The sequence below is a fragment of the Rissa tridactyla genome, chromosome 9 (assembly GCF_028500815.1).
Source record: "Rissa tridactyla isolate bRisTri1 chromosome 9, bRisTri1.patW.cur.20221130, whole genome shotgun sequence".
NCBI lineage: Eukaryota > Metazoa > Chordata > Aves > Charadriiformes > Laridae > Rissa > Rissa tridactyla.
In genome coordinates this window covers 5,955,813-5,979,170 of record NC_071474.1, presented here as the reverse complement: position 1 = coordinate 5,979,170, position 23,358 = coordinate 5,955,813, and positions in this window count along the sequence as shown.

Here is a 23,358-nt window from a genome sequence, read left to right as displayed (position 1 = left end):
CAGTTCCAGCCATATGAGACCAGCCACTCCACTGCTTAATTAAATTCATTTACTGGCTGGCAGACACACCACCTTTCAGTGCCATGTGGATCCTGGTTGCGCTGGGAGAACTTCAGGGCCAGTTGTTTTGTTGTGTGTTAGGGACTGACTTGTTGTATCCTCATTTAATATGAACTTTGGTGTTGTGCTGCATTAGTCAAACACTGCAAGCAGTATTGGAAGAGGGATGATGTGGTTACTTTGGGGTCCTGGGAAATTATCTCTTTCAAAAATAACAGCAGCAAGGGACGTGGGCTCTAATAAAATCATTTCCTTGCCTTTTACTGTGTCTTCAGTCAGTTACTTTAGAGTTGGAATTGATCAAAGGCTGTGAGGAACCAGACAGACTCAGTCCTTCTCATGCATCCAGGAAAGTGAAAAGTAATATTTTCCTTTTTAATATCGGACGATGATGTAGTGTTATGAGAATATTGTGCTTTTTACAAGATGAATCACTGATCTGAGTAGGAATGGCTGTCTAGAATCAATGCTTTCATCTGTCAAAACATATACTGCCCTCCTCTGCTGGCAGGTAACAAGGAACGGTGCCTTGGGTCAAAAAGCCTATCAGTTCAGCCCATTTTCTTGCCCATCAGCCACCATTCAGGTGTTAGTCACTGGGTAAAGTGGTCTTGAAGCATCTTAGGGGGCAGCTTTGCCACCCCTGTTACTCAGGCTGCAAAGTGGGGTTTTTGCCTTGGCCTCCTCTGAGCTGGCTCATCTTTTGATATCCAGATGTCTCCTGGGTCGGCTGGTTTCCTATTTACAGAGTAGCAGCGCCGGGATTTGTAAACAAAGTAGGTTCACATTATCAAGGCTTTGCAGCCTATTCCCCATGCAGAAAAGAAAGCAAAGCAACACAACAGAAATAAAAATAAGCAGTTGCTGGCATTCTGATACTGCGTGGGGAGATTTAAAAATCTAGGGGTGATGACTGGATGTTGATACTGGAACTATATTAAATATAAGTTGTATTGAGATCCAAGTCTTTCAAGACACAATCTTAAAAGTTACAACTGTAAAAATAAAAAAAAAAGGGCAAGCCCTTTTCTGAAGTGTGGTAATAAGCTGTAATTCTAAAACAGGTATATGGACATATGCTTTGGGTCCTCTAGTTACTGAATACGATGCAGCTAGTACATCGTCCCCGTCATGAAAGCACAAATAGTCAGAATAGGGTCCTTAAGGCATTGCTGTCTATTATAAATCAGTTAGAATAATTCATGCTATAGATTTCCCAATGCTGAAAAGCCTCTTATTCAGAGTATAAACATATATCACATCTTATAGATTTTTTTTTTTCCTTCTTAGTATGAGTCAGACTTAAAGAATTCTGCAAGAAAAGAACAATGCACTGTACAGACAGTTCCCTAAAAACCTTAATAAATAGAAGGTGGAATGGAAAGATACTACTTAGCTCCAGGATCGTTTTAACAGTTCTAGTCACACCTTCGTTATTAAGTTTGGAGCATGTTGTGTAGGAGCCAACAGTAAGCCTGTATGTAGAGCATACAGGGACTGTGTCTGGAATCAGGCTGAAAATGCAAATAGGACTTTCTTTTCTGGTTTGGTTTCTCAACACAAGTTAGAGCAGCTTGCACCAACTGGTAAAGGCTGCAAAGGGCCATTTTGCCAGCTGGGAGGTGCAAGGGTGTAATAATGCTGCTGGCTCCTTGCCTGTGCCAGCCACAGGGAAGAGAGTGGCAGAGAAGCCAATGTATGTCTCAGTGCCACTGAAGAGGAGAGATTTTTCCACAAACCAGGCTTAAAGACAGCTTGTACCACTTGGGAGTGGGGCATCGTGGATCTAAAGTAACCAAAGACCTGCCATGAAATATTTGCGCTGTGACTCCCACTGTAATTCATATCACTTTTAAATTTCTAAAATGTCCAAAAAACCCCCATTAAATCCAACTGATTTAAGTCATGAAGAGCTGACTAATGCACAGTTCTCTAGGTTGTGATAAATGGCCTTGGGAGTGAAGGAGTTAACTGACCATCATCAATTACAGCATCAGAGGGGGTGATTAGGACTGAAATTGCAGGGAGGTTTTTAATTTAGCCGAGTAGAGGAGACGCCCCCAGTTTAGCCAAGCTCATCAGATCATATACTTCTTACCGCTTCATCCGCTTACCAGGCACTGCCACTCAGAGCTATTGTGCATGGAGAGGGCACCGAGCAGACATCATGATATAATATTATTCTGTTGTCCAGAAATCCACCCGAGACTCACTGTCACCTTGCCTGCCGCAGAAGTGCCTGTCGCGGAAAATTCTCATAAAGACCCCCAAATCGGGAATCAAGCAGCAAATTATGTAAAAGAAGAAATGGCACAGTTTTAAAGCTTAACATTAACTAATTTATCTGCCTGACTTCCGCCGCCACCCCCCCGCCCCCATCCCCCAGCAGAGTCCTGGTGAGGTAGCTGGGATTACTCCTAGGAGTAAGGATGCGTAAGGCTTATTCAGGGATGGATTTTGCCTGGCTCTGTATGTAATCAACAGAAATGAAGTGTACGGAGTGCAATGTATAGGCAGCTTTAACTTCTCCAGCATGTTTTCCTGGTAAAATCGGTGAGCTAGATGGCTTTGGGCATTGCCTTTGGAAAAGGGCAACAAACTCCAGCCCACGAAGAGCAAACTGAAGGTGGGGAAAGGAGGGGGGGAATGTCCCCCCAGCCCTGGCACCAAGCTTTTGGGGGAGTTGCACTCCCGCAGGGCCCGGCGCTGTCGGAGGAGGAGCCGCCCCCGAGCCGAGCGAACCGCGGCCGGGCCCCCCGCCCCGGGGCCGTTCCGCCCCGCCGGGGCCGCGGGTCCCAGCTCCGCCGGCGGGACCGGCCGCTGCCGCCGGCTCCGCACGAGCCTCTTGTCAGGGCTGTGACGCGCAGGAGGGGAGAGAAAGGGAGAGAAAAACATCCCCTACACACACACACACCCACACACACCCATTTTTCATCTGCTTTTATTTCCTATTTCTGATAGAATCCCTTGCGCGTTTTCCTTGTGGATTTTAGAAAATCGTGGTGTTTGTAGGAGAAGTTGCAAGCGGACACGGTTTATAGAGTCACCCTTTGTGTTCTTCCTGGGGAAGGGAGAAAAGGGGAAAGGAGGACAGCAGTAACCCTCCCAGAAAATGCTTGAGATGGGCCTGATCCAGAATTCAGGGATAGTTGGGCTTTGATGTAAAGATACCTGTGTTTGCAGGTGGCTTTTGCGTTCCTAGGTCTTGAGACAAACCCCCTCTTCCATTGGGCACTTGAGAATAACAAGAATTGAGATCAGGTTTATACTGGTGCAGTAGTGGTGAGACGGCAGCGGGAAGGTACAGCAGCCCCATGCGCTCCTTCCCTCGGGTTTTGTTGCTGGTAATGTAGAGCTCCTGCCGCCGAGGCTGAAGTTTTGTATATGATCATGTAATTAAAGATTGATTCATAGTGTGCAGGCATATGGAGGCTAAAACAGTTGCCCACAAAGCATTCAGCAGCATTTTGTGTGGTGGTTGACAAACCATTCTTATTTTGATTTTTGTTAATATGGCACTCTGTGCAATCATGGAGACACTTACTTAGCATGTAACATCAGTCACCTGTGTAATCCTAATGAACTCATGTAAATGGAAATAAGGGGCTTCTGAAGAGTATTAACAATGAGCTGCCATTTTTTCAGTGTGCCATGATGCTGGAGGAGACTTGGCAGCCCTATCAGCCCACCTCTGATTTTGAAATATGGGAGCGTAGCTTCCCCCCCCCCCCCCCCCCCCCCCCATTGCTGGGGAAGAATAATCAGAGCTAGTCCTTGAAACGGTCTATAGTGAAGCAATAGATGCTTTAACTTCAGGGTTATCACTGAGCAAACCGTACTCCTTACTTAAGCAAATTCCCGTTGATTTCAGAGGAGTTATGCCTGAATACAGTGAAGAGCAGGGCTTGAGTAAGCCTTGGTGTGACCTAATGCTTATGTGTTTCTTCTCTAGCCCACAGTGGTTGTGAATTATTGTGTTAATAATATAAAAACTTGGATATATTGATTACTAAAGCCGCTTCACAACTGTCAGTTCCTTCTGTGCGGTAAAATCCATATTATTCGCATAAGACAAACTGGAAAGGAAAATCCACCTCCCAAACCTGAGAGCAGATTGTAGAGCCACAGTTGCTTTGCTTTCAGTGTGTTCGGAGTGGTGCCTCCTGGAGGTTGCTTCCCTCTGCACTGCTCTTTGCAAAGGTGGAAAGAAGGTCCTTTCTTGAGCAGGTAGAATTCAAGGCTCTTCCAGCCCTTTTGCCCACGTCTGAGTGGTCTGTTGTAGGACCTACCATGGGAAAATTTATAGCTAAAGGATCTGGAAGTGGTTTTCATGTTAAAAATGAAACCTTGAGTTTTCTGGGAGTGGCTACAAAACTAGGGTTTAATGCAAAAGGCTTGCAAGTTGTTAAAGGATCTCAAGTGGAAATTAGAGATGTGCTGTGTTTCCTGGAGAGTTTGGCCATTTCTTCTTCCCTCCTGCATGTAAACTTGTATTTAGTAAGAAATCACGATTGCTTTGTTCCACTGTGCTGTTGGAGAGCTTGTTGTGTGTCCTCTGCGCTACCTAATGCTTGCGTGAGGTTTTGTAGACCCTCATGCAGAAGCCACAGCGTTTGCTGGGACCTACCAAGAGCCTCAGCAAGTGGATCTTTGACAGATCCATGCCAAAAGTTGCTACTGGCTGTTTTTCAGCTGGCTGCTTTTATTGTAGAGTGTCTTGCTGACCTGTGAGCTATTACATGCCACAGCTCCGACGCGATGTGTGCAGCAGCTGCTTGTCCGGAGCGATCATACTTTGTATTTCAAGGCTGCAACTATTTCTGTGCCGCTGTTGAGTCAGTGGGAATTGCACCACGGGCCAAAGCCAGCGGGGACGTCTCTCTGCAGATTGTTCCTCATTGTGCATTTTGGGAAAACTCCCTGGCACCGATTTTTCTGCGGAGGAACTGGGAAGAAAGAAACCCCAATGTGCCCAAAACCACTCTAAAGGGTGTTTCTGTAAGGGCAGCCTCCCAGAGATTTCTTCCCACAGAACCTTAATAGCCAATGAAAAATAGCACTCTAACCTTAGGAACAGACGCATCTTCTCATGCTGTTTAATTTTGGTGATGTTCAGGCAATAATATCAAGAGTGAACGTTATTATTCATCCAAAAATAGGTTATAAAAGGAAAAAAATAAAATAAAGCTGTTTTCTGAAAATCCAAGTGCAATTGGCAGAAAGTCAAGCTACAGTAGTTCTTTAATTTGATAATAGCTCAAATCAAGAGGAAAAAAAATCTGTGAGGCTGTTAAGGGTCCTGGTCTGAGCCATACTGAATTCAGGGAGACTGTTAAAAAGATTTTGATCAGATTGCAGGATCGGGGCCTAATTAATGATTTTTTGTTTTGCTTGGAAATGAAAAGACTTGGATTTTTGAGTCTTAAAATTTGCTGATGTGATTAATACCTGCATTTTCTAGTGCCAGCATATTAAATATCCTATACATTTTTCATATTTTCTAATTTATCTTATTAGAAAAAATGGGCAAATAACAAATAAGTAAATATATAACGTTATACTTTAATATAAGCTGTATGCTGCATTCAATAATGAATGCTGTTGACTATAGTAATTAAGTATGAATCTGACTCCAAACAGTTATTTACTTGTCAATATTAGTGAATCTAGTTCATCTAAAACTGTAGGCAGTTTTCTGTTTACTATATAAACAGTAATTGCCTGTTTAAGTATTTGCTAAAATATTGTTTAAGTCTAAAATCAAGATCACAAGTGGATTTCAATAACCTAGTTAATTTACTTTAATTTTGGAATTCTCTCTCTGCATGGGAAGGGAAATATGAAGAGTAATTTCATCTCCTTATAGTTGATTTAATTGTATGTACTTTTGATGGATTAAGTTTCCAGTTAATTGTGGAAAGTGCGACAACAATATTATAAAAAGAGGTTTAAAATAAAACAATAGCTGTCTGCTTTGCATGCTATTTCAAAAAAATGTTTAACATTATTAATTTTACAATGGTAATTTATAAATATTAGTTACGTCTTCCCCCCTTCAAACCCCCCAAAATAGATGGGTTTAATCATACTTATTGATATTATCGATGTAATTATTTTTCATTATGCAAATATGTCTCAATTGCTGTGTAATAATAATGCGATGGAAACATTTTTCAGTGCTTTAAAACACGTGCTTAACTAAAGCCAGGAGAGAACAGAAAACTGGTGTGAAAACTAGGGAAAAAAAAAAAGCCCAAAACAACAGGCAAAGCTTTTTGGAAAAGCAACAGTAACTTTATATCTGTAACATTTAATATTGAATATTCAGGTGATTTCAAACTATACATGAAATAATGAGTGAGCAGTTTTACGTATGTGGGCACTTCTAAGTTTTTTAAAATTATGATCTTTAGTCATGTTAATTTCTATCCTTATTTAAAATCGACCCTAGATTAAAAGTTATTTGGTTTCTAGTAAACAAAGTGTTTTGTTAGTCTTTTTATATGTGTAAAAGATGTGAATAACCAGCTTCTACTTCTTGTGCGTTTCTTAAAACGTTCTGCGGGTGCCTTCTTCCAGGGAGATGCGATGCACAATGTTAAAGGATTCTGAAAAGTTTATTTGAAAGTATAATTAACAGCGCATACTAAAATAAAAATAGGCATACAAAAATGGAGAGGTTTCAAATTCAGGCTTTTTTCCTATTTGGAATTTAAAGTTTGTGAAGAGAAATACGGTGATGGGGGATTGCTTAGGACAGAATGACAGCATTAGATCTAAATTTCCTGACTTGTGTTTAGTGTCACCGTATGATTGCTGGCTTAAAACAACGTAGGCAACACTCTCTTTTGTCAGAATAAAGTATTATATTTTCTAGCAGATAAAACTTGCAATTTCTTCTTGTTTCTTTTGTATAGACAGTTAAATAAGAAAATGAAGACAGCTTTGTGTGTCATATAAGGATCCTAATGAATCTAGTAGGGTTCTAGTTTTAAAACAAATTAAACGGTTATTACTCCTGGCTAAAAACATCAGGGTTGTCTGAACTAAATTATTGGATCTATGTTCTTTGTGGATTTTTCTTGTAAAAAGTTGCTCTAGTGCTTTATTGTTTTCCTAAAGAAATTTATACATGTATGTAAAAACCCCCCAAGTGGAAGTGTTGCTTCAGCCTTTATTGCAGCATCACCGTCTGCAGCTACAATTTCAGCCCGAAGCTTAACTTTTCTGCAAAGTGCGTGGTTTTCATTAAACCTGTAATTAGTATAATTAATAATTATTCACTAATTGAAACGCAGGTTAACAAACTTTCATACGTAAAAGTAAAGGGGGAAAAAAAAATGTCATTCATTCACCCTGGGCTTTATAAGCCTATAAAACTCTTCAAAGGACTTCAAGATATCAAGCAATCTTTTATTCAGCTAAACCTACCCCCCACCTTCACTCTTACACACACTTAAATACGCAGTATGCTCACAGCTTGGAAAAAAGCGAGAAAAGCCTTAATGGATCACTGATTTTAACCAAAGAGGTGGGTATGTATTCCATATAAATGGTTTCAAAACAATTTTTGTGTTAGTATTAATAATTTTCACCAAATGAAAACAAGCATCTTAACGCTATAGAAAGCAGAGCTTTCAACTGTGCACTTATTAACATAGCTTTTATTTCAAGCTCAAAACATCTAAAACAATTACACTGCAGCAACTGTGCAATTTGCTCCTTTCTTTACTCTACAGGTATAGCCCTATAGACAGAGACTAATAAAGATTTAAGGGTAAAGTGGAGAGTTAAGGTCCAGATTTTTTTCATCTTTACACCCATGAGTAATTAACCCTTTTGAATAGATTAGGAGACAAATAACGTGAGGAAAGGTACTCACATGTGCATAGCCTGCAATACCCAGTTCTAGTTAGATACTTTACAACTGATGTAATAAATCAAAGAATAGAATAATTATTTCTCAATTTACCATGACATAGATATCTTGTCATCGCCCTGGTTATACGTACCTTTAAGAAGTAGTGAATGTTAAAGATCTATTTAACCGCATCAGCGAAACAGAGCTAACACAGCAGGAAATATTACTTTGTCTTTTTTTTTTTAAATATAAAATCACTTGTCAAGTTATTTGCTGCTATTAGAAGCCAAATATTTTCCATCTGGAACTGAAGATCAGAATTTTATACCTAGGACATAACTATTTGATCTTAAATGGTTACATGTTTAAATAATTTAAAGTATTTTGCTCTTGAGGCTATCTTATTTTTTTAGGAGAAACACTAGAAAAGTCCTATATCTATTTATGTCCTTCGTGAGCTGTGCATTTATCCGAAATGTTTATTTGCAGTTTAAAAATAGATTTTTTTGGTAAAATTTGCACAAAATACTTGTTATTTAGATCAGATAAGTATGAAGTGAAGATATAGACACCCTCGATGCGTGCTTTTTCTGCAACTGAGGGAGTTAATTATTCAGAAATATTTCTTCTATAATTTGAATCTACATTTGGGAGCATAAAATTGAGCTAAACCTGAACGTTGCGCTGAGCTAAACACTAAAGAGCTCTCCTAATATCAAACTTTAAAATTTAATTGAGGTAGTGACAAGTCATGGACAGATTACTTCTGTGCAGTCCAGCGATGGGCACTGAAATATTATAGGCTTCAGTTTCATAATGCTGCCTTTCAAAATCTGTTATCTATAGTTATCTTAAAATTTGAGTGCTTTCTGGAGCCCATGATTTAAAGTTTCTCAGGAGGATATACCATTTCAGTCAGATAATTTTACAGAGTACACATTAACAAAAATCCTTACAGTTCCCCGTTATCTTTGTCCTTTTTTAAATGGGAGAGAAAACGCAGAGGATAATGACTTATGCTTGGATGCATTTCAGTGTATTTTGTATGTATTATTGATATACATACGCATCTATGTATATAAACACACACAGAGGCATGTGTTTAGTTATTGTGTTAAATAAAAGCTGTTAGAGTTCCCTCACCAAGATTTAGCAAGTTTGTCCTACTTGCAGATTACTGACAAATATCAAATCCAGCTCGAATAGTAATCGAATGTTGACCGAAAACAGCATCTTTCCCTGACTTAATCTGTCTAAACAGGTAAGGATGTGAAAAAATAAAAATCTGAAGACCTCGCTGTACCTTCGGCTTCCCTGCTGACACCTGTCAACTTTTTAAAACAATTTTTTTAAGCTGGGGTTGGGAGCAGGGGAAGAGAGTAAGGGAGGCTATTTTCAATTATGGATGATCAGTGAGAGCTGTGGCGTGATGGTCAAGCTTCTCTTAACTCTTGAGGGTGTCCTTCATAGTTCACAAATGTGTTCAAACGCTCAACTCTATTTGCAATGCACGCGGGTGGAGGGGGGAGTCACATCTCTGTTCGTATTGAAGATTTGCAGAGTCGCTACCAGGTGATGCCCACTCCTATCACTGAAGCCATAGGCTGCAGGAAAAACTCGGGACCAGAATGTATATTTATTGCATCTATGGGAACCTACTACAGTATCTAAATAGCAACAGTTGTTCAATTTTATTTCCTGGTGTTACTGGAAAAGTTTGTAGCCTGCGCTTGTTATGAACTTGAAACTTGGTTCACGGGGTGGAAAATACCTAATAACTGGAAAATTGGTAATATGCCGTATTCGTACCACTTAGAAATGTGTGCTCTCTAAAAATCAATACAACAAACTTGCTGCTTGTTCATTATCTGGCTAGTGAAGTGTTCTGTCTCAGTAGGATTTAATCTACACTGGGTTGATCACCCAGGAGAGTAACAGACCTGTGAGTTAACTACTAGATTTTGCTTCGATTCTTTATTTGTGGGTAATAAAAAAACTATCCTTAACTATTTGTTTTCATGTATGAAAATAACCCAAATGCATTTGAATGCATCTCTTGCATAGATTTTTTTTTTCCTCACCCGAACTGTAAAGACTTAATTTTTAATTTTTGAGGTAATACAGTTTAATCTATTACTTGTTATGTGTCGGCACAAACATTCAAACAGTGGCAAAATCTTTGAATATCCAGAATACTGTGTTTTTTCTGTCCTTTTCCTTCAAGTCTTTTAATCCAGTTTCCCTGATTTCTTTTATGAAGTAATTTTAATAGACTAGTTCAGTCTGTCAAAAGTATTTTACAGCGTAATTTAAGTATATTTGTGTGGCAGCATGGAGATTTCATAAAGGGTTGAATCTTCAAGTGTTTTTTTTTTTCTTGTAAAGAAATTAAGGTCACGGATGTGTGAATTCACTCTTGTGCCTGAGTTGGAATGCGTAGGTAGTGTACGTATGCACTGATTTCAGGTACTGGAAAATAAATCAATATAAAATAGCAATTTTTAAAGGTAGGACGTAGTCTTGGCATATATCTAGGCAGCATTTAGCATCTATGGGCATTATCATAGCAAAATAGTAGTATTAGAAATTAAATCAGATTAATTTCCCTTGTAAAGCTGACTTTTGAGTAGAAAATACGGGTTTAAGCCCTAAACCTGTACTTTCCAGTATGCACTGCCAAATCTTCATCTCATGTGTGCAGGCAAAATGTTTCTGGTTTAGTTGGCAAAGCACTCATTTATACAAGATGAAGACGTAGCCGACATCAAAAACCTTATTCTGATTACTCAACAGCTTTTAACACTTAACACGTCTCTAAGCATGTACTGGGAAACTACTTGGGAGGAGATATATGTACATGCATCTTACCCCAAAACACCCTAGAAACTGATTAATCTGTTTTGTTAATCAAAGATTTCATCTTCACATTATAGTACAGCCAGATTAGTAAAGCTGTGATGGTGGGACGCATCACCATTTGCTAAGTAAAGTCAAAATTAATGACAAATAAAATCAGGTTCCCTTTGTGGTTATTTCCAGCCAGCTGCATCCAAATATAAAAGATCTATCAAAGGGAGATACCCATTAATTATTAACTCAGAACAACTTCAGAAAGCACTTCTTAAACCTCCATTGACATCATCCTGACAGGCTCCTAATCTCGGAAAGTTGTTGGTAAGAGTTGCATTAGACTCAGCATGTCACCAATTCTGCCTCAAACAACTGCAACTCGAGGTACACGGCAGCGTAGATATGAACACATGGGACAAACTACCGTCTCTTAAGACATCTGTGAGTAACATTTACAGCATAACATGCTGTATAATTCCCTGTGTAGCTCTACCTCCGCTGTCAGCATAATAGAGTTGTCAACAGTCTTAATTGCAAGATGCAATATGTAGGGGGGTCATCCAAAAAAGAAATCTCAGTGGAAAGTAACACAAATCAGCTGTCATTATTATAAAGCTGGACCAACCTTTGGCTAAACCATTTAAACCTCCAGATTAATCCCTAGATTTATCTATATAGATTGGATCAAACTCAAAGTTAGACTGCGGACAAAAGAGAAACTTCAAAACGAAGTCTATCATTTATGCCCATCAGACAATGCGTTCAGTTAATGATCTGCAACTTACATTAGCCTGGAAACAGTGTCTAAAAAAAAAAACTTAAACTGTTGCATGTTTTTTCTTTTCATGTTATACTTCGACCTTTATTTCCAGCTTTTGTTTCTTAAAACCCGTTTTTGTTGGAAGATGAAAATATTTTTTTAAACAGAAAATTTTTCTAGTTTCTGCCTTTCCCTTTCCGCCGACTTACATGATTAAGTACCTACTTTAGTCTAAAAGTTAACTTGTAAAGAGCTTATTTGACCGTGGCATTAGTAGAACCTAGATTTAGTTAATAAAAGATCTCTTTATTGTGAAACGTATACGCTAAATCAAGCTGTTAAACTCCTTTGAATAATTTTTTTAGAATTTTATGCCACTGATAAAAATAATAAAATCAAAAACAACTGGTGTTGGAAAAGCAGTAATAGTGAATTGGGCTGGGTTTTATAGCCATCATCTGAAGTTACTAAATTTATTCTTCTGTCTATTAAAACCTTGAGATCAGGAGACTATCCTAACTCCGCTGTTTCTTTTTTGTTTTAAAAAAGCCAAGCAAACTCAGACAAAGCTATCCAGCCCCCTCCTCCCCCCTGCTGAACAGGACAGGCTAGTAGTTTTATTCTTTAAAAAACATCCAAACGATACTAGCCATTCTTTCATCTTATGGGGAGACATTTAAATTTAGAATAATTACAAGACAACAATAAGCAGCACTGAGCATGAATGACAAAATGCAGCTCAACTTGATGTTTTAATGCAGTTTTTCCCCCTCTCATCAGTGATATTAACCCTTCTGACTACTTCACTGGAGACTGTTCCCCTTATTTCCCAGACCATGATGTGAATGATAGATTATCAGAATAGTAAGTTTATAAACGTGGATGAATGAACAGTAAGTTCAAGTATATACTTTTCACATACTAACTCAAATTTCAAGACTATGTATTTCTTCCTGTATATGATACAGGCCTTGCAAGGAGCTAGGCAACAGATCTACTAGAACAGCTACTAGCTGGTTGTAAAGAAGAGAAATGCGATGTTACTGGCTTATCTCAATCAAAATAATTACTTTCAAGTAAACTGGAATCGATATAATTTCCTCTTTTAAAAAATTGTTTCCTACCTTTGCTGGCCTGTTTCATCTGTTTCATTAAAGATGCAACTTCTACTGATGCTTCTGCTCATCCTATGTTTTCATCAGTGTGAAACCTAAAATGCTCTTTGCCTAAAGTGTAGGTTAATATAATAGCTACTTGAAGCAGGAAACCTCTGCAATGTGTCTATAGTTGTCTTTATTTGGGCCTGTGCAGCATTTTGTTTGTCCTCTAGCCTTTTACGGCAGCTGGACCCTGACCTTCAAGTTCTTAAAAAGAGGGGGGGGGGGAAGTATTCTTTTCAGATTCCAAGTTCCTCCCTTTTTACCCTCCCACTGACACCGTCCCATTCAATACTAGAGATAACTTTATTCATCTATACATCATTGTATCAAATTCAATAGGCAAACTGCTTCAACATGCTTCAGAACTGGACAGGGCAGTAATGTCTTCATTTTTTCTTAATGCAATGAGTTTCTTATCGCAGTCCTTTCAAGCACAAAACAAACACTGTAACAAAAAAATGATCTCCCAGTTTTTCCCACCCTGCTTTTTCACCATGGGCTTATTTCTTTGTTCAATCTTTTAGTGGACAGCTAGAGATACAAAGCTGTAAAATTGATTACATACATCCCTACCTAACATGAGTTCAAAAGGAAATTGTGGGGGGGATCTCTTATAATTACATACTGTATTGAGAAGACTTACTTTGGGTTCATATTAGGAGCGTGGAAGTAATTTGTTCCTGAATCTGCTATCATCCTTTAAACAGGATACCAAAATTAAGTCGCATCTAGAAAAGCTAGTAGAAATGTCATGTCAACTGCAAATCTAGCTGATCACTATCTGGAAAAGACCGATCTTTTTCCCAACCGTGTCAGTGTGAATTTGATACACCTAATGTTACGGAACTCCCCATCTGTCATTAACTGCCAGGCTTGACTTAAGGCGAATGACACCAACTCCATGGATGTTAGTCCAGCTCCAGCAGCAAGGAGTCTCCAGCTTTCCCTGGTCGGTCTGTTCTGAGTCCTGCTCAGAACAGGTGAGTTCTGAGCAGGTGAGTTTAAGGTGAGGGAACTGAATGCTTGTCCCAAGAGTTCATGAGGTGGCGTGGTTTAAGCTCACTAGCTGAGCTCCAGAAAAATATGCTATGAACGTATTGATAAGAGGGATAGCTCAATATTTTAATGAAACACTTCAAAGGTTTTGTAGTGGCTTTTTGTAGTAGCGTGGAACACGTAAGATTAGGATTCCCAAGTCAAGCTCATATCTCATTGACATCTTTGTCTTTTAAATGGAAAGTAAGGCTGGAGGGGAAAAAGTTGGTTAAAATAGAGAACTCCCAAAGTGCTTAAACCAGCTAATGGTACTAGATCATTTTAGATTCTGTGGATGGAAAAAAAAAAAATTAAAAAAAAAATCAAATTTACATCCCTGACTGGGTGTTTTCCACTATAGACCCTACATGTTTATGTAGAGGGTGTTGCGAACATTTGGAGGGATTTGGGAGTTTCAAAAGGAAGAAGTTTATACATTAGTGCTGCAAGTTGCAAAACACTGTTGATATTCAAATGTTTATTGTGTAAAATCTGGGATAAGCTTCAGCATGAGAGCTCCTTTAAGTGCCTACAACTATTGCTAATTCCCCTCAGCATTGAGGCTTGCACAAAGGCCTTAATCCAATTCCACTTTTTTTTTTTTTCAGAAAGCCTATGCTATTTTCTCTCACATAAACTAACAACACTATCCCATCACACTGCAGAATGGGTCAAAGAAAAAGGGCTCTGTGTTTATACTTCACCAACACTTTGTGTTTCTTGGCCAAGTATGGCAAGAAACTTTAAGTGGGTCCCCCAGGCCCCACGCCATCTTTAGAAAGAAAAATAAGCCTTCAGAGATTGAAAACAGACTATTTTAGACACTGAAAAACCTATGAAATGTCAACTATTCTTTCAGTCACTATCCCTGAAAAGAAATTGATCACTCAAGCCTCATTCTTCAGTTCTGATTTAAATTATGAAACACAGGAATTGCTTTGATACAATAGTGTATTCTACCTTCCGTATAACAACATCCTTGGAGATATTCTTTTAAGAGTGTCCTCAGATACTAATATTTTGTGTGCATATTTTATTCTACTACCACATGAGTACCTACTCATCAAAATGGCTTAAAGCAATAAGTTCCATCAGGGAAAATAAAATTTATAAGGTTTCTAGGTTTACTTTTATGAAGTGCAGAAGAAACTGTCTCCCTTTATGAAGCGTATTTGTAAGCTCCATCCATAATCTGTCTTGTACAGGAGACGCCAGTGCAGCTCTAAGTGGTCAGGTATTCTCTTTATATAAACCTTCACTTATTTCTGACAATCCCAGCAGTGTTGTCAAGGTTTAAACAACAACAAAGACTGAGCTGCTTTGAGGATTGACCTTCCACTAGCAGGAGGGGAGAAGCTGGTCTGGTTCCCATCTGATCATCTACGAAACGTAACAACAGAAATTCTGCTAGAACTGCTGGGGATGCTGAAATGCCAGAGCGTAAACCAGCCTTAAAAAAAAAATAAAATATTTTTTTTGGTTCCAAACAAGAAGTAAAACTAATCTTTCTTTTTTTTTTTTTTTTTAAATTGAGGCTCCTTAATTTTTACCATGGGAACCCAGCTGACATCCTATAGCACCAGTAGTGCTGATTTAGACAGCATTTGATTCCAATCTCCTGAATAAGCTCATAGTTATATTGCCCCAGAAGGAATCAGAGGAATTCAGCCTGGAAGAGAATCACTTACTGAAGCCTTTGACAAGCTGGAAGTTATTCTCCCTTCGCACTGACTTTACTCTTGAACATGTGTGTTAGTGGCTGAGCCAAAGCTTCCTGTATTTTTTTTTTTTTTTTTGCTCCTCTCTGATTACATTTACATGGCAGCTACAGGAGTGACTGCGGTACACTCAAATGAGGTTTGAACACTTTGTCATGAATCATATGAAATAAGCTAAATTTTCCAGTGGAGTTTGCTTCCCTGAAGAGTTTTAGTATGTTCCAGGAACCTGTTTTTTGTTTTTTTTTTTTTCCCCCTCACCTCTTTCAGGGTTTGTCATCTGCTTAGGGCATCCAGGAGGAAAAGGAAAGGACAGGGCCCTGCTGCCCCTGATGGCCTTGCACTGCCACCTAGAGCTAAGTGCTGCCAAGCCCTCAGCAGTGTCCCGGCCCTCGTGTCCCTCAGGGGGTTGAGAAGCAGAACAGTAGAAGATTCCCACAGATGTGACGGGCAGAGTCTATAACACTTGCAGAGGTCCATGTTCTGCGTAGGATGGAGGCTGAAGCATTTCAGCGTACGCGGAGGTTGCTCGCTGACTTACATGAATGTAATCCGCTGTTTTCTCAGAAATGCATGTTTTGGTCATGTAGAGTGATGATGGCTTCTTTAAGGCATTATTTCTTATCAAATACTAAAAAACCATGTTTTTGTGTTTTTGAGGATAGGTTATTTCCTACAGCGCTGGTTCTGAAGTAGTTCCTGTATTTGCATGGGCTCTTTTCCGCTAACAGGCTTTTAGCCTTTTGGATCATATTGTACCTGTTACCACACGTGGATTAGCTGAGAGCTGAAATCACATTTTGAGGGTTTGGCGCTTTTGAATGGCTTGAAAGGCTGTAGCTCAATGTAAATAAGAGGGTTTTTATGCGTTGGGGTTAAAATTATCCTGCATACATGGCTAACACAAGGCTTAAGTATCACTTAGGTCCCGTTTAATGTAGTTTGAACTTTAAGGCAGGGCACAGCCACATTTTGTCCATTGGAACTTGTCCCTCAAATGCATCTTTCTGGAGCATCCTCTTTATTTTTCACGAAGGATAAAACAAATGAAACACCTGCGCGAAGAAACTGATGTGTTCCTGCAAAGGACATGCATTAAAATTAAAAGTCCAAACATCTCAGAATAGGCACCAAAATTCTTCTTGAGGTTTTCATTTTGCTATACTGCAGAAGTTAAATTAAATACATACATTTGATATTCATAAACACATGAAGAAAAGTTCATCTTGCCTCAGGAAACAGAAAATCTGGGATGCATTTTTTTATAGGATCATCAAATGACTAAATCTTTCTAGAGAGAGATTAATTTCTTCTGCATTGTGTGGTGTGCAGTACTTATTGTGGAGAATTTATGAGTTGATATTTTAGTTGACTGACAAGTCTCTCGATGTATTTAACAACTTTAATTACACTTGTCATTTTCAAAATGAGTGGAAAAAAATGTACGAAACCAACAGAAATATGTCAGTTGGTTATTAGTTACAGTGGAGTCTCTCTTTTATCTCTCTTCTCTCGGGTGGAAACCATCCTTTCTATTAAATAGGGAGCCAGTTCAAAAACTTAAGACCCATCACTGTCTTCAGGGTTTTTAATTACTCCTCTGCCTTTTTCTCTTTCTTTTGGATTGTCGCTGTGTTAGATGACTTCTGAGTTTTTAGATTTCCTCCTTGCCTTGCTGTCAGTGCGTAGCATCTTTCCTTTATCATGTCATACAATTCAGATCCGTGTTTGATTGTCTCATTTTGGTGCCATTCTCGCTGGCAAACGCGGCCCTTCTTTGTGAGGGGAAATGCAACTTGTCATCGTGAGGAAAGGAAGGGAGAAATGAGCAGTGCTACCGGGAGCAAGGAAGCAAACTGGAGAAAGTGTGTAGGAACTGGTGGGTGGGTTATTTGCTAGCTAAAAAATGAAGCACAGGCCCCATTAGAACTTGTTAAAGTGAACATATTGCAATTTTATATATTAACTTTCTCTAAAGGCTGCATTTTCCTTTCCCCTCTGTGTCATGGTCTTCCTTGCACGTGCGGGTTCTTTCTATCTTCACTCCTCTACTTCACTTAAAGGTTTCCATGAAATGTAGATGTCTTAAAGGGTTTCCTTTTGGCTTGGCATGGTGCTTGGAGGTTCCTTCTGTGAGCACTGGAGGTTTGGATCTAATATCAAAGGGTTTAAAGCTAATGATTTTAAGTATGGTTGAATTTTATTGCTCCTCTGGTGGGCTAAAACCTTCAGCAACTCTTTGACCTCTTCCCAGTCAATCCAATTCCATCTAATACTCTGTGACTAATATGGTGGATATTTAATCTACTTTGCTGCTGAAATTACTTTTAGAGCCACTTTTTTCCTTAAATCTTCCTCTTTAGAGAAATTGCTGATCGTAAGCTCTAAATATGTTGCCCACTACAACATAGGTTTTTAAAGAAAAAGCTTTTTTTTTTTCAGTAGAAGAAAATTAAAAGACGTAATTTCTTCTTATAACATAAATGAAATTAGGGAATATAATTATATTATGAAAGTAAAAGCCAGGTTAAAATGAAAAATTGACAGAAACCTCTCTGATCATGCTGTTAATATAGATATCATGATGAATAGCCACACCTTAGCCAAATATTTCCTGTAATATAATTAAGCTTTAAAGAGAAAATTAAAGGAAGCCTCTAAAGACAGCATTTCCACCCTCAAGGCAGTGCTTACTGAGTTAAAATTTGGAACATGGATCTTGTCCTTTACACAGTACTAAGAAGCTGTACTGAGTTTTGTTTATACCATTATTTTTTTTTTTTCGTAAAAAGTTACCAAACTGAGTAGTTTAGGCCACAGTTACAAATTTACCATAGTGCCTGAGATACTTGGCTGCTTTTCCCTGTTTTCATCTCTTAAGACATCCAGCTTGCATGGATTCTGCACTCTGCAGACATGAGCAGAAGGGATTTGCTTATCTGATTTACGGGAGGACCCACCAAATTGGGTCATGGATAATGATCTCTACATCCACAATCCTGTGCTTTTATAATTTAGTCATGGCATAGGCACATTCAATTCAATGGGCTTGAGTCATTTGAATTTAATGGAATTATTTATACGGCTGAAATCAAGCATTTAAGCAAGTTTCTTGCAGGATTGTGGCATTAACCCTTTCCATATGTAACCTCTTTAAATAAGTGTACCAGCTAGCATTGTATCGGGTGAAGAGATACAGCGTTTAAGTCTCAATTTTCTGTCATAATCCAGACCAAGTTGGTATAATAGTAAGGGTGATAGGAAATGAGGTTTCTGCTTGTTGTCTAACAAGAAAGGTGTACGTACTATGCATGTGAAAGTTGAAGCTTTCAGTGCAAAGACTGAATGGAAAGAAGAATCTGATTTCTCTGCCTATCCGTAACACCAATAATATTATTGGTGCAGTAACATGAGGCTAAATTAAGGGTGGAAGTGAGAACAAATCTAACTGTTCAAAAAACGTGACTCAAAGCAACCCAAGAATAGAAGCAATGGTGGAAACAGAGAGAAGATGAACCCCCAAGCCAGGTAGTTTAGCTGTGGTTTGATTAGCCTGTGAAAGGGAACGTGTGGTCTTCGGGAGCTGGGAACAAGACTTGGTGATCTAGCTCAGTTTTACTGTCTTCCTAAAAAGTTGCGTGAAGGGATGAGGTGCATTAAAGGAATTTCCATTAAATGGAAAGCATTGTGCTCTACTACTCTTACAAGTAAGCGAAGGACTTCAGTCTTCAGAGCTGTCCATATGGCAGATTTCACATGTGCTAAAATTGAGAGAGGGGTGAGGTGACCCAACCCACATGTAATAAACATCCGTCCCATTTTGCATGGAAGTGTGTTTTGAGGGAGTTGGCGGAGAACCCGGGGCATTTTGTGGTACAGCCTTTTTTAAATAGGGACCCTGGCTCACAGGAGCAGGAGGCAGGCTTGTGGTGTTTTTAGAGCTTATTCTGTGTCGGGAATACCTGAGCTCTGTTCTGAGATCTGTGGATTTCCTTGAGGAAAAACTCTTAGTAACAGCATTTAGCTGCTGACATGAATACTAGCTGCTGCTGGAGAGCATGCAGGTATAACACAATCTTACTGTGCAGATAATGGTTGCTGTTGAGATGAAGACCAAGAGATTATCGTGTGAATCTTACTAGAAGACGACCTACCCTGTAGACCACTAAAGCCATAGCTTGGTTCTTCTGTCTGTAGAATGAGACTAACCATACATAACCATGGCATCACTTTTTGGTGCTTAACACACTGGTATGTTAATTCATCTCTTCAGTGATGCATTAGAAGTACAGGGTTACTTTTTTGCCTTTTTTATATACAGTTGGTGCCTTGGGCATAAATTGCATATAAAAATGCAAAAATACGTAGGTATGTTTACACCCCTCCTCTTTTTGTCTGCGGAATAGAGCTGTAATTGATGGAACACAAATGATGTATTAAATTTCTTGAACACATGGATAAAATAAGCCAATGTGAAAATCACCATGTGCAGTTAATTTATAGACAAATATATTTGGAGCAGGTACAAACAAAGGTGTAAAGTACTATGTTTTAACAGATTTTCATGCCATATGCATTTGCTTTTACTGCCTGGAGAAAAAATGATGGAACTAGATATCTTTAAAAAAAAAATTAATGTTAAAATACCTTTTGAAAATTATCTTTTTGTAATTACAGGAACACTAGTTTTCATGGGTTATTAGTATGTTTAACTGTTTTAACTGTTTTTTAGATTAATTTAAGAAATTAATGGGTTTTGCCTCTTAATTTCACTTAAGAAAGCAAATTTAGAACAACCCGCCTGAACTTTGACATTCTTTCTTGTATTTATTGCACATCTTTGGAAATGACCTAATTTTAGCAATTTACATGAAAACAGTGGTCAGATCTCGTCATTTCAAATTAAGTCTGACAGCTCAGAAGTTAAACCAGTTTAGCTTATTTTAACAGCTACACTTCAGCGATTCTGGCTTATTAAACTCTTTGGGAAACCTTCCCCACTTTATTAGGGAAAGGAAATTTATATAATGGAAAGAAGAAAAACATAATTGCCAATATATACATAGTGACTCTGGTAATAACATCACTTTATATAGATTGTTAGTATCCAATACAAAACTGTACCTATATATGCTTTTGTGTGAAGGAAAGATATATTGGCATGACAAGCAACTTCCCCTAAAACTATCACCAAGGCAAATGTGAGTGAGTATTCAGTAACTTGTTTGGGAAGATAAATTCAATGAAGAGAATTTTATCCACAGCATTACTTCTTCAGACAGAACTATGTCCTCAAACATATGTATTAAATTTGGTTAAGCTGGCAACTAACTCTGAACATTAGGTTTGTCCGCCACTGGGATCCCATGGTAAACCTGTGGGAGGAGATTCTCATGATATCTCCTCTGCAGGCCATAGACGTGTTCATTCCATAGGATGCAGTGTGTCTGACAGACTCATGACTGTTCAGAGAACAGAAAAGCATCTTGCTCACCACATAAAAACTGTCAGGTATTCCATCCACTTGGGCATGGCCACAAGCCAGCTCAAACCTCAGGCTGAAGCTCTTGAAGGCACAGCATGGAAGGAAGGAGCCTGCAGGCATGGAGGACTTAGGCTGAAAGCCTAGGAGGCTGGGAAGAGGAGGACAGAGCTTGAAATCAGATTTACTGTTTCATTAGGCTGTAGATACGCTCATACGCCGACCGCTTGGCATGGCTACTGTGGAGTTGAACAAGCAGTGGTGGTTCCACTGGCTCGACTTGTGACAGAGGATCTGGACCTGGGGTGTGAAACAGTGTGAAATGGTTCGACGTTTCTGCTGTAGCCTCATGTTTGTGCTGGGTACAGTGAGACATGCCCCATTGCCACCCCACAGCTGCCTCTTCTGTTTAGTTTCAGGTAGCAACACAGTATGTCTTGAAGGCCCAGTCTGATACCTTCTTCCCACATCAGGGTGTCTGCATCAAGGTCAGGTTAACTATTACATTTTCTGGACAATCTATTGAGATTAAGGGTTTATTAGATCTCTCGCTACGCAGCAGGTTTTCAAAACTTTGACTGTTTCTTTCAAATCTTTTTGGGAAACGATCTTAATTTGCCATATCAAGTATTTTGGTAATGACTAAATATCACCGCTACATTTATTGCTAGTTCTCCCTCCTTACCTTTCTTTCTATTCCTGTTTATAAATCCAAGAATTATGAATAAATTTTAGTCACAGCTGGCAATCTACAGTGACTCTTATCTCCTCTTGAAAATTTCTGAATAAACCCTGTTTATTTCCTTCTGGCTTGTCGATGTGTACACTCTGCAGTAGTGGATCAAGACAGACTGCGTAAGGCACATCTTCACAGAAATGCTGTTTTTTTGACTGATTTCCTATTAACAACACATTGAGAGCCATCACCCAGTTTTTAATCCCTTTAAAACCAATTGTGTGTATGTTAATAAAAATATCGTGTAGTACTGATTGTGTCTGTGCATTATCAACAAAATGCGCAGCCCAAAATATCTGTGTCAAAACTATTTGCCAAGGCTTATTTTCAGTATGTTTGCTGGCTAGCATAAGGCCAGCATCCTTGCCCTGAAGGAGGTGTTTTAAGGGCTGGAAAAATATTTAAAAGTGACAATAACTGATAATATTGGCTGGTAGAAGATAAGTAGGAACATATTTTGCTGTGCTTCATAGTTTAGGTAACTACCAGCGTTTCAATAAGCATTCAAACGGATGCTTAGTTGTCTTTTCATTATCCCTCATGAGTTACTACTCTGCGTAGGACTCTAATGCAGAGCAGTGATTTAGGTGCTGATCAGTAACTTCTGGTGAGGGTTACTGCAAGGGCGTAGGGAGCTGCTGTCCACCTGCCTCCTCTACCAGAAATTACTGACTGTGTAGGAAAGTCGGAGGACTGCAGTGAATACCTGAGAATTGACTGATTTAGCACAAAATCCTCTGTTTGCTTGAAAGCCACCTTTATCGACCTAACTAGTGAAGATAGCAGGCTCGGCGAAAAGCAGCGCAGATGTGGACGTGTTTTCTCTTCTGCCTTTCTCTTGGGGCAGCTCTGGCAGAGGCAGTTGCTTCCAGAACCACCTCAGCTGGGTTCACTAGAGCTGTCAACACCTTTATACTGTGAACTGGAAACTAAGCATGTTCATGAGTGAAGCATGTTCTGAAAACGCAAGGTCATGCGTGACCTCTGTTGCACTGCACCAAATGATGCGTGCTCTCCTGTTCAATCAAGATAATCTATGAACTAAATGACAGTAATTTCCATGTAAAAGCCTCCTAGAAAAGCAGGAGTGTGTGTGTGAGCACGTGCTTTGAAAACTTTGCTTGATGATACGTTTTCTTTCTTTCTTTGATCTATCTGAAATAAATGGAATGCATTAGTGCTATTTAACTCTGCCTTAACTGTCGAAAGTGGGAAAAAAGCTGAGTGTAGTGTTTATTTTCAAAATCCCACTGCCAAGAATTTTTTTTTCTTCAAGGGAGAAGAACGAAAGAAGAACAAATCTCTTCTTTGCTGCCGTGGTCATTATAGTTTATTTTCAGTAAAATAATACTCTCTCAGTATTTGAAACTTTCTGTGTAGATGGGCAGTGTGAGCCTGATTGTGAGAGATCATTCTAAGCGGCTCGTCTATAGGCTAATTATTAGGACAGGAGAGAGAAAAGGCCATTTTAATGTACTTACATAGCAAGGGCTGGTGTTACTGCAAAAACTGGTTGGGAAAACACATATGATGATGAGTGTGGTTTTAATACGGAGGCAGATGTTGAGAATGTAATATAATCAAAAGGTGAATTTAGGTAACTTCTGGGTTGTTTTGGGATTCAGACTGGTGAAGATAACTAGAGTAATGTTTTTAATCCCTAGTTAGCAAAGGAAGAGGCAGAATGCTGTTAGCA